The 12,433-nt window shown below is 44.2% G+C and overlaps 1 protein-coding gene across 4 annotated transcripts in view; it reads right to left on the bottom strand.

Annotated features, from left to right (window-relative positions):
• LOC149306293 (ankyrin repeat and fibronectin type-III domain-containing protein 1-like) overlaps positions 1–12,433 on the bottom strand; it is a 299,609-nt gene that overhangs the window by 175,758 nt on the left and 111,418 nt on the right. The gene's annotated exons all lie outside the window — the stretch shown is intronic.

Genomic DNA, 12,433 nt, shown 5'->3' on the forward strand with positions numbered 1-12,433 from the left:
CGCACCCTCAGAACATCTGGGCAGCAACTCCTGAAGGTGCCTGGGGCCAGGTTGGCTGTTACTGCCAGAAGATCCTTTTCCACAGCTGCCCCAGCCCTTTGGAATACGCTGCCCATGGAGCTCCGCTCATCTACCACCCTGGCCCAATTCAGGAAGGGTCTCAAAACCTTCCTATTTAATCAGGCATTCCCCGACTAAATATCTTATGGGCCTCCCTCCTCTCTCGTGGCCGTGAGGTTGGGCTAAGGGGCTTTTTATTGTTTTTAAGGATTGTTGTTATGTTTATGGTTTTGGCTGTTTTTAACTTTGTATGATGTTTGCATTTGCTGCCTTTGTAAGCCGCCCTGATCGTTTGGAAGGGCGGGGTATAAATAAAAATTTTATTATTATTATTTATTTATTATATCAGTTGGCAGGGAATAGGTGCCAGCAGGCAGCCTTGCCATGCAGCTCCTTACTGATATGAATGCCAACAGTGGACCTTTCAGAGGACAGTAAAAACAGATACTTCCAACCTATAATGAATCAACAATTACTGAAGAAGGTCAAAGAGGAAAGTGCCAAGATTGATGCTAAACATCAAAATAACAACAACAACTACTACTACTACTACTAAAGGTCTACAAGAATTCATCCTAGACAACAAGTAAATTGAAATAGTCAGAGTCCCCATACCTGACCAAACACTGATCAGAACAAAGACTGCAATCAAGAAATCAGAAGAGTAGGATGGGCAGCTATGAAAGAACTAGACAAGGCCCTAAAGTGCAAACATGCAACTGAGCACTAAAGTTGGAATCATCCAAGCCATTGCATTCCCCATCAACATATACAGATGTGAGAGATGGACACTGAAGAAAGCCAACAGAAAGAAAATAAACTCATTTGATATGTGGTGTGGGAGAAGGGCTCTAAGGATACTGTGAATGGCCAAGGAGACAAACAAATCTACAGCGCTATATAAATAAAGCATAATAATAATAACAGCAAATGGGTTCTAGAACAGATCAAGCCTGAATTCCCCTGGAAGCCAGGATGACTAAATTGAGGCTGTCGTCCTTTGGCCACATCATGAGAAGGCACGAATCATTAGAAAAGACAATAATGCTAGGAAAGGTAGAGGGCAGTAGAAGGAGAGGAAAACCACATGCCAGACAGTTGGACTCAGTCATAAAGGGCACGGACCCTGAGCCTATAGGGCCTGAGCAGAAAGGTAAAGGATAGAGGGTCTTGAAGGTGTCTTATCCACAAGGTCGCCATGAGTAGAGGTCATCTCGAGGGACTTAGTAGTTCTGACCATTACACCTTTTAGTAGTTTGGGTTCTCCATATATTGGAGGCCCAACTTCGCCCACCCTTATCATAATTTGAGATTTACCTAGCACACCCCTTTGAGCGAACCATATGCACTGAGTTCAAATAATGCATATTATTTGCATTTAGTGGCAGCCCCTGACTCCCTTGAAGCAAAGGGGGGGGGGGTAGGGAAATGTAGGGGCTTTAGAGGGAATTTCACATCTGGAGCAGGCCAGCAGTCCAAGTCAACTGAATAACAAGTGAAAATAAAACCAGAAGAGGTTTCCATCAAAGTTATTTTCAGCCATTTTGTTTGATTTTGGAAAGATTATGAATTGTTCGGTTGGTTTTCACCACATGTGATTTATTGATTTTGTACAATCCTAGCCTCACAATTTGGGGTATATATGTATATGTGGTTGGGGATCATTAAGAGCCCTTGCCCACAGTTTTGCTACCTCTAGCACAGAGGATTTCATCTGAATGTTTTTCAACCCTGAGCATTTTTGGGTGTGATGCAAAGGCAATTATAAATGTTTGCGGATATTTCAATCCATCATATTATAATATGGTTTAGAGCATATTTTAATCTATTTGCATTATGTGCCCTGAGCTATTACAAAAGGGTGGGAAAGACATTGAAATAAATCATGATATATACCAAGGTGATTGACCCAGGAACATTTTAACATGTACAGGGAGTCCCAGGAAAATTTTAACATATGCAGTGACCCAGAAACGCTTTAATTAAAAGGTAATAAAAAGTAAACAGCATGACAGATCAAATCAAAAGCAGTAGCTCTTAGGCAGTAATATCATTAAAATACGAAGGGAAAACCACAAAGCAACAGTGTTGAAGGGGCAAAAAGCCAAGAATCCAGCTACATGGGCCTGGAAACAAAAATGTTCAAACAGTGCAGGGAAAGCCAAAACAAAACTCTGTCTTCGGCGTTATAATAAAGAGAGTTTCTGTGTCAGAAAATGGGAAGGGCCCTTTATTTAGCAGAAAATGTCTTCAAGATTTGTTTCTGTCTGCTTGCTTTGGTAGATGATAGAGTTTAATCATCGCCTCTGCTGAAGTGAAGCAGTTATATAAATAAATAACAGAATCTTCCATTCTTAACTATGGCCCCATACAGGCAAGCCAAAATAAAGCTGCTTCGGGTCACCTTGGAGGTATGCTGTTTAAATGATGCATGCGTCCTAAGAGTCCCGAAGCTGCACTGTAGTCCTTAGGACTGGATCGTGGCTTTGGCATGGCTTCTGGACGCTTAAAACCCTGGTGGCGCAGTGGTTAAATGCCTGTACTGCAGCCATTCACTCGAAACCACAAGGTTGCGAGTTCAAGACCAGCAAAAGGGCCCAGGCTCGACTCAGGCTTGCATCCTTCCGAGGTCGCTAAAATGAGTACCCAGACTGTTGGGGGCAAATTAGCTTACTTGCTAATTAGCTTAGTTGCTGTTCACCGCTATGATCTTTGGAATAGCGGTATATAAATAAAACAAATTATTAAAACACATGCATCATTTAAACAGCATACCTCCAAAGTGACTTGAACCAGCTTTATTTTGGCCTGTCTGTTTGGGGCCTATTACTCATATGTATTTTATCAAACTGGTTATAATGAGTATTGTATGTTCATGTTGAAAAGCAACCATTTATAAGCGTATACAAATAATCTGCCTTCATCGATCATTCACCTAATCTGTTTATCAAACGGGCAACTACCCATCCAAAGGGCAGGTTGCTTAGCTGTAAGGAAAGAAGAAGAGGCAGGTACAGCCCCATCATATCTAGGCCCAGAAGCAGATGAAAGACCCTCTTAGCGCTGGGGTGCAACCGTGTCCACACACAGAAGACTGCCAGCCAGGAAGACAAACACCATTGCCGAGTCTGGAAGTAGCTCACAACTGCTGAGGTTCTTCCAAAGAGGCTTTTAATCTTAGTTGCAGCAAATATTGACAATCACGATACAGCAATATTTACCCAAACCAGCATAATGCTCTGCCATCAACCAACATCAGCACCACCACATTGTGTAATGGAGTATTCATCCTTATATACACAAACACAGCTAGGATTCTGATCCAACCGCCTGCTAGTGTTTCATCAGCTTCCTGTCATGGAGCCACAGCAACAATGCAGCTTTGACCTGCTATGGCTCGTCTCAATGCTCAAGTTGCATCAACTTCCTCTGAGTCAGCATTTCCTCTTAAACGCATTGCATGCACCTGAGATGTGTTTACACAGCCTGGGGCAAAAACATACTGGCAGACCCTCCCTCCAGCCCAACTGCCATTGCTCTGGCCTTGGAGGGAGAGAAGAACCGGCAGCATCTGCTGGACCTGATCCACTTCCCCACTGCCATTACCTTTTCCTTTAGTATCATGTCATTTTAGATTGCAAACTTGAGGGTACGGAGCTGTCAAATTAGCAATCTGTAAAATGAATAAATAATAAATGAATAAACTTTATTCTTATACCCCGCCTTTCTGCTGCAGCAGTCAAGGCGGCTTACATGAGTAGAATATATTGGAATAATACATACTCTCAATAAATAAATTGAACCCCCTCCTTTAAAACAGGATTAAATACATTACAGTTTAAAAATTCAACCTGTTAAAATGACAACAAGTTTCTAGAGAGGCAGTAGTTACATAAAGTAGTGAGAGTACAGAAATTAGATTGAACTATTCTGGGAAGGCCTGCCGGAAGAGATCCGTCTTGAAGCTCTCTAGGCTGGTTATTTGATGGATCTCCTCTGGCAAGGGGTTCCATGGTCTGGGAGCAGCAGCAGAGATGTCTCTGAGAGCCTTTGTGGGTGAAGAATGGGATACACATGCTTTAAATAAACAAACTGTGAAGTCGAAGGCTTTCATGGCCGACATCCATAGTTTTTTGTGGGTTTGGGGGGCTATGTGGCCATGTTCTATAAGAGTTTATTCCTGGCGTTTCGCCAGCATCTGTGGCTGGCATCTTCAAAAAACCTAAACAAACTGTTGTTATTTGAATTGTCATCAATCTCTGCACCTGTGCAGTCTATCCTCAGAAACTTCTAAAGTTAGGATCTCTTCTGCAGAAGCTCCACACCCTCCTCCAGCCCACATGTCCGATGTGGTTCCTGATCAAACTTCTTTGGTTCCTTGCCCACTAGAGCAGTGCAGGAACCAAAGAGGTTGAACACCAAAGAAGTGTGGTGTGTGTGTGTGTGTGTGAGTTCACAGATGATCACTTGAAAAACCACAGTTGCAGGTAAGCAATTTGTCCTTCTTTGTGGTCTCTGTGACTCACACACATGGGAGATTAGCAAGCTCCTCACCAGGATGGAGGGTGATCTAAGCTCATGAAGATTGAAACACAACTCTGCCAAAGGAGATAGAATCTCTGGCTTCCATAGCAAAGAAACAGTCTAGGTGATTTCCTAAAATGTCTCATCCTGTCAACATGGAAGGCGAGAGCCAGGAACATTCTTCTTCACCAAATGGATTGGGGAAGAAGGTAGGCAGAGACAACTCCTGAGCAAGATTAAATGAAGAACCCACATTAAGTAAGAAAGTAATATCTGGAAGTAGGACCACCTTATCTTTATGAAACTGAAGGAAAGGGTGGATGGTGCACAAAGGAGCCAATTCAATGGAAATTCTAGCTAAGGGAGTTGTCAAAAGGAATAACATGTTGCATGTGAGGCGCCTCAAATCTCAACCCACAAGTGGCTCAAAGGGGTGCTTTGTTAACTGAGAAAGAACCAGTCACAAATTCCAGGCCAGAGCAATGGGCAGCTGGGGTTTGCAAACCCTTTTAAGAACGGCTTTAACCAAAGGAGGCAAATACCAGGGGGGGGGGGGGGGAATCCCTTGGGCATATAAATGCAAAGAGAGCCGAAACGTATAGGTTAACCAAGGAAAGAGAAATTGGTTCTCTTGTAACACTTTGGTTTGTAACCTGGTAGATCTCCCATGTGCTGAATGAAGAATGGCTAGCACTTCCAGGGGAGATTCGCCAAGCAGTGAGACAAAGCGTGGATGGGTTTGGATGGCAGATCTGGGCTGCTGCTTGGGTGAAATCGTCTTGACAAATAGGAAATATGCGGAAATGATGCCAACACAAATCCAGAAGTTTAGTGAACCAGAGTTGTCAAGACAACTGCGGTGTCACTAAGAAGCAGTCTACCTTGTGGCCTCTGATCTTCACCAGCACCCTGGTGTTTAGTGGAAGTGGAACATAGAGGGAAGGACCTGTCCAGCCAAAAAGAAAAGCATCTTCCAAGGCACCTATACAAAGCAGTCCTCAAGTGCAGTAGCAAGAGCACTGATGGTAAATACGTCCACCATCAAGTGTCCCCAAAAATCAAATGTCTTGCAAAAAAATTGAGGAAGGCATTTCCATGTATGAAATTGCAACTGGGCCCTACTGAGCACATCGGCAAGAGTGTTGTCCTTCTTTGGATGGTAAACTGCAAGGGGTGGTGATATTCCCCATGGCGCACCAGTCCAAAAAGTGAATTGTGAGGTCAAGGAGGACCTGTGAGTAACAAGACAAGTTTAGTGTTGTCCCTGTTGACCTAGAAACAATGGTTGGGAAGGAGGTCTTGATGGCCTTGTTGCCATCGGAAGCAGAAATTGCCTTGGTCTCATTGCTGTGCAGCAATGAACAGTAACCTCAGGTTCTGCTAAAACTGGTGAAGGGGCTGTAGGACTCAGATCTGATGTTTCCCTCAATGGTAAGGTAGCGCTGTGCAGTCCAATCCTATGAATCCAACTATATAACTATGATCCCATGTGTGTGGGTTCCAGAAACCATGAAGAGAAATCATCTTGGTTATTGGTGAGCACCTGACATAATACCACAGGACAATACATTGAAGCAGCCAAGACTGAATAAGATGATTTTATTAAAAGGTCCCTGACCTCAATCTTTGTGGAGCCTGGCAAGAGGGTTGAGAAGATGAATAGTGATGCCGAAGTTGCCACTGCCAGTGTTTCACTTGGAAGCACTCTCCAAGTGGGAGTACCCTGCGGTAAAGGAAAGGAGTGATGGGTGCTTCATGAAGACTATTTAGATGCCAGCAACAGTTACCATTGACATCTGATGTTCCTGAAACAGATTTCATCACTATGGTGCAAGCAAAACTCCTTCTCTATGAAAGCACTTGTTGGAGACATGATGCACTTCTGCCTGGAACAAGATGGACTGATTTTTTAAAGAGCTAAATGAAGGCTCAGACATTTATTTCCAAAGTAGCACTGGACATTAGTCCTATTTATAACAACTTCTGAAAATATTTGAGAGGTCAGAGCTGCAGCAATTCAGCTGGTACAAAACGGAGAATAACAGAAGCTCAGTATTAATGGGACTTAATTTACATTTCATGCAGCAAGTACTTCTGATTCACAAAGAAAAAATGCAAATTAAACTAAAAAGAGAAACGTTGACAATCTGTTGCAATTCAGGAAAAACAGAGTCCTTAAAGACTAAAACATATATTGAAGATAGAAATTTCACCTGTTACAGAATGTAAGAAGAACCATGCTGGATCAGATCAAAAGCTTAACTAGTACAGCATTCGGTTCCAATAGTGAGTAGCTAAATGCCTTTAGAAAGCCTACAAAAAGGTTGTATGCAAAACTACCTTCCTCCTTATATTCTCCGCAATGACTCTTCCCATTTATCAACAAGTCTGCAGGAGTCAACTTTCCAAAACATTTTTTCAGTTATGTCCATTGAACTCCTGTCCTTCCCAGCCAGTTTTATTATCAAGCTACATCTCCCTATTTCTACGTACTATTGCTATTCATCTATTTCTAGGTACTATCTGTTCTTGGGTGGGTGTGGATTGATCCTTCATGCCATCCCTGAATGAACTTTCATGGTAAGTACAATCTCTCATTTACGGGATGGCATGTAGGATCAAATCCACAACTGATGGGATGTACCCATCAGACAAACAGTAGTTGTCTATTTTATAATCATTTTATAATGCCTAATAAATGTTGATGGTTATTCCCATCCTGCAGCTTCACCAAATGGTGTGCAGAGGCTGATGTACTATGTAGCACCACATGTTTGGCCACGGATTCTGCATCCATGGATTCAGCAAGTCACAGATCAAAAATATTCACACACACATCCAAAAAGCAAACCTTGATTTTGCCATTTTATATAAGGGATACCATTTTACTGTGCCACTGTATATAATGGGACTTGAGCATCCATGGATTTTGCTATCCATGGGGAGGTCCTGGAACCAAACCCCACCGGACACCAAGGGTGCACTGTGAAACGACAGAATCATAGAATGATAAAGTTGGAAGAAACACAAGGGTCATCTAGTTTAAACCCCTGCCGTGCAGGAATACATAGCTAAAGCATTCCTGAAAGATGCCCATCCAACCTCTGTTTAAAGACCTGCAAAGATGGAGAGTCCACTACCCTCTGAGGCAATCTGTTCCAGTGTCGAACAGTTCCTACAGCTCTTGTTTCTTCTGGGATCTCTATCTGCTTCCCTTTCTTTGGGGCTTGCGAACTAGTGTGGCTAACAGGAATAACTGGAAAGAGGAACATGAGAATGACAAGAGGAAAAAAAAATATGGAAAGCAGATCAGACATTGCAACTCTGTGTCTCTGGTTATGGATTCAAACAGTTTTGCAACAGGTTTAGTCGAAAGCCACCTCTAATTAATGCACATATGTATCCACAAACAGACAGACCCAGTGGGTCTTCTCTAACGCTGATCTCCATGGCTTCAGCTAAGGTTTGCAATAGCAGCTGTTTCCATGGCTCCCTGACCAACCGTTCCTCGCTGCAAAGAAATCTTCCATATAACAGTGGCTTTCTTCAGCGACCCCCCTCCGCGCACGTACCTCCATCCACGATTAGCAGCATAGGCACCAAAATGGCGCCTCACTGGGGAACTTGAATCCAGAGATGGAAAATATACAAGCTAAAGTGAGTGGAAAGGCAGCAATTCCCAAGCAATAGCCTAATCCCTACAAAGCCATGGCCTGAGGATGGAAATCCCATGACATTACAGCACTCTGGTCGGCCACAAAGCATTTGTCTCTCTTCAAAGCCTCCTCAGAAAATCGAAGGCTTTACAAGTCATCCTCAGCTGCAGTTGTCAGCTGCAGTGGAATTTCCAGATTGCCACCAGCCTATTCTCGACAGCTTTACTGTTGCCGCTTTACAGGCCAAAGTCACTTGGAGCAAAGCCTCAGCCTTCTCATTTACAGCAGCTTATCCAAATGAAATGGCCACTGGCTTATAAGGCAGAAGTCCAAAGCCCAAACAATAAAGAACAATAAACCGGAGCACTGTAATTCAATGGCACATGCACATGCTGTTGCTGTAACATGTTCAGCTGACTTAGATTTGGAGATATGAGAGTCTGACCAGAAGCTTTTGGGACCAGATACAAACAGGATAGGAACCATTATGAAATGGCAAGGTAGCAGGTACTTGCTGATAGAACTGAGCTGCTACAGATTGAGAAATGTGGTGTAGTATTTGGGGAGAGACAAGAGAGAGATAGTGTTGGACTGTGGCTCTGGGGACCAAGGTCTAAATCCCTATTTCAGTCATGGAAACCCATTCAGTGACCTTAAGTGAGTCACACACTCTCAGCCCCAGAAAACCCCAGGATAGGTTTGCCTTAGGGTTGCAATAAGCTGGAAATGTCCTGAAGGCATACAAAACAACAATGCTTGGTCAGACCTACACATCTCTTACATACAAATCTGTCTGAGTTGAATTCATGCTTCCTAGTCAAGAATGAGTTTGTTTATTAGTTGATGATTAGTTCAATGAATCCCATTTACACACTTTATCTTGTTGTAGTGTGCTTCCAAGTTGTTTTCAACCTAAAGCGATGCCAAGAGAAACCCATCATGAGGTTTTTCTTGGCAAGATTTGTTCAGGGGGATTGCCTCTCCTTAAGGCTGAGAATGTGTGACATGCCCAAGGGCAGGGGTTGGCAACCTCCGGCCCACAGGCCGGATGCGGCCCGTGGAGGCCTTACCGCCAGCCCCTGCCTGCCCCTGCTGCCGCCGCCAATTGCAGCTTTCAACACTCCCGGTCGCCGCCATTTTGAAAAAAATGGCAGTGCCTAGAGACAAAGTCTCGCGCGACCACAAGTAAGGTCGCATGAGACTTCAGCGGGCTCTGCCGGCAGCGCCCTCCAAGAGGGCTCCAGCGGTGGCAGGGGGCCTCGGGGAGGCCCGATGCCATCGCTGGGGCCCTCCCAGAGGCCCGCTGTCGCCACCGGAGCCTTCTTGGAGGGCCCCAGCTACGGAAAAAGGACCGGCAAAGAGGAGGAGGCCTCCAGCGCTGGCGGCCCCCACCGGCTTTTTTGCCGGCCTCTGACAGGGCCTGGGCCCCCGTCAGGGGCCGGCAAAGATGGGGAGGCCTGGCCCCGGAGGGTGGAAGCTCCGCCCCGGCATGTGACTCCGCCCCTGGAGGGTGGAAGCTCCACCCCCGGTACACGGCCCCGCCCCCGGAAGGTGGAAGCTCCACCCCCCGGCTTTGGCCCCCCAGTCGCCTGAGGGACAGCAACCCAGCACCTGGCTCAAAAAGGTTGCCTACCCCTGCCCAAGGGTTTCCATGACTGAGCAGGGATACAAACCCTGATCTCTATGTCATATTCCAATGCTCAAACCATTGACTCTCACGTACTTTATCTATAGTGGAGGGGAGATCTTAAGCATTTTCCTTCATTCCTTAGTTTGTAAAAATGTGTACTTAATTTATCTAAATAAGAGAAAAACGCATTCACACATCAGCAAAGAAGACAATTCTCAAAAGCCTCTTAAAAGAAGGCGCCACATATACTATGAGATGTCTTTTTCAAATTACAAATGTCTCTTCCAGTTAACTGGAGCCGGTGAGAAGTGAAAGGGAGGAGAAAGAAGCCAGGACACTGCATAAGGACTCACAAGCCCAGCCACTCCACCTAGAGGGATTTCACACATAGTTCTTTCCAGAGTCTCTTGCCCGACTGCTGCATAGACATTACACCTCTGATCAGCAGCTTTCTTATTCGTGTTGATATGCCTCCAGTGCCAGCGCTAAGTCTGTGAACACAGAAGTCACGGCAGAGTCATTTCTATACCATCGGTCCCCCCGGAGAGAGCTGTTCTAGACATTTAGAGAAAGCCAGGTTCATCTGTTTTTGATTTCATCCCTCGTGGTAACTGTCAAAATCAGTTTGCAGTTGGGGTAAAATATGCCTTTATGTGGCTGCTGGTAGATACTGGTTTAGCACCATTCAAAGTCAAGCTGTAGCAAAGTGTGCTGGGGACTGTCACACATCTAAGAAGTGTGTGTGCACCACATGCTTGCACAAGACGTGCCTCTCTGCTTTACACAGACACCCAAAGAGGAGCCTACGTCCTCTATAAACCATGCACTACAGTTTCAGACCACTCGGTTGAAAGCATCAATTTAGCACCATCTTAGATAGATGAAAATGCTATCTCTTTTCTCCTTTATGACTTAGGGCCCAAACAGACAGGCCAAAATAAAGCTGCCTCGGGTCACTTTGGAGTATGCTGTTTAAATGACACACACATCTTAAGAGGCCAGAAGCTGTGGCAATGCTGCACTCCAGACCTTAGGACTGGAGTATGGCTTTGGCATGGTTTCTGGCCTCTTAGGATGCATGCAGCATTTAAACAGCATACCTCCAAAGTGACCCAAAGCACTTTGGCCGGTCTGTTTGGGCTCTTAAATTCAGCCAAATACCATTGAAAAACACTGAATGCATGCAACTGTTCTAAATTCATATTTCTAAATGGGTTGTTATTTATTTTCACAGCGCCTCCTGAACTACAGGGATCTACGTCTATAGAGATAGAAGATAGGGAAGATAGAAACCCCCCTTTGAGCTATGTAAAAGTATCTTACAATCCAGTTTGTATTGATATGAGAAGCTAAACTATTTTCAGTCCCCATCCATCCACCTTTTGACAGGTTTATGTCCTCACTGCTCCTGGTTTCTACAAATTCACATTCCTTGGTTGTGTTCACATGAACACACTCCTCCTCCTGCTGCTTGACCTGCCGCTTCCCTATCAAAAGGATGCGCAACGCCAGTTGTTCTTCTGACCAAATACTTTCATCGCTTGGAAAGCAGCCAGCTTTTATAAGCAGCTGTCACATCAAAGTAAACATTTTGAAACCATTACATTTGCAATAGTTTATCTGTAATGCTGCCTAGTGTTTTGTGTTGTGTGTGTGTGTGTTTTATTTTACTCAATTATGATTCAGTTAAATAGTTTCCCCCTGAAGCTGGCACTTCCATTACACTGCGTGGCATTCGCTCCTGGCAGGCAGGCACTGAACCATTTCCAGGGCTATGATATCATCTCAGCCCTGCCATCATGGATATGGCTGTGAGGTCACTGCAGAATATTGAAATCAACCAACACCGAGCCAATTTTCAGGCAAGAGGATTTGAGAAACATGTAGAAATGGACTTAACTTTTAAGGAAAGACATCTTCAGGGCGGGAGAAAGCTCCATTCCTATTCTAAACACTTCAAGAGTGATCTAATGCTTCACTAATATTGCATCTTTAGGAACAATAACTCTCTTGGAGGACAAAGTATGGAACTGTAGAGTCTATCTATTCCCTAAATATGGTTGCTGTTGCTTTATTATCACCCGTAAAGAAGGAGTCCTGACTACAGGCTTACAATCTAATGCAATCGGCAAGCTTCATTTCATATTTGAAGAGCAGAAAGAACATGCAAGAAAATGATTTATTTCATATTTCATATTTGAAGAGGAGAAAGAATATGCAGGAAAAAGAGTGAAAATCATGGGAATAATGGAAAGATTAAAGGTAGCCTTTCAATTAACGGAGCAGGTTTGGAATCAAATACATGAGGTTATACCTGTCTAGCTTTGCCAAAGGTCCTCTTTGGGATTCGGATGAAAAACCTCCTCCTAGGTTTGTTAGAAAATCTGGGTTGTGTTAGAAAAACCTCCATTTGTCTGGCTTTCTCTCCATCTGAAGCCTGCACAGCTGGAACTCTGAATCCCTGCACTACTAAAAGACAATTTAACACCCCCACGCCAGCTCCCTTTTTGCTCAGGGCATTGGCATACTTGAAGGATGCAAAGTTTAGCCCGTATGCCAAGCA

Source organism: Sceloporus occidentalis, unplaced genomic scaffold (genome assembly GCF_023333645.1).
Source record: "Sceloporus occidentalis isolate IW3139 unplaced genomic scaffold, rSceOcc1.0.p SCAF_10, whole genome shotgun sequence".
Taxonomy (NCBI): Eukaryota; Metazoa; Chordata; class Lepidosauria; order Squamata; family Phrynosomatidae; genus Sceloporus; species Sceloporus occidentalis.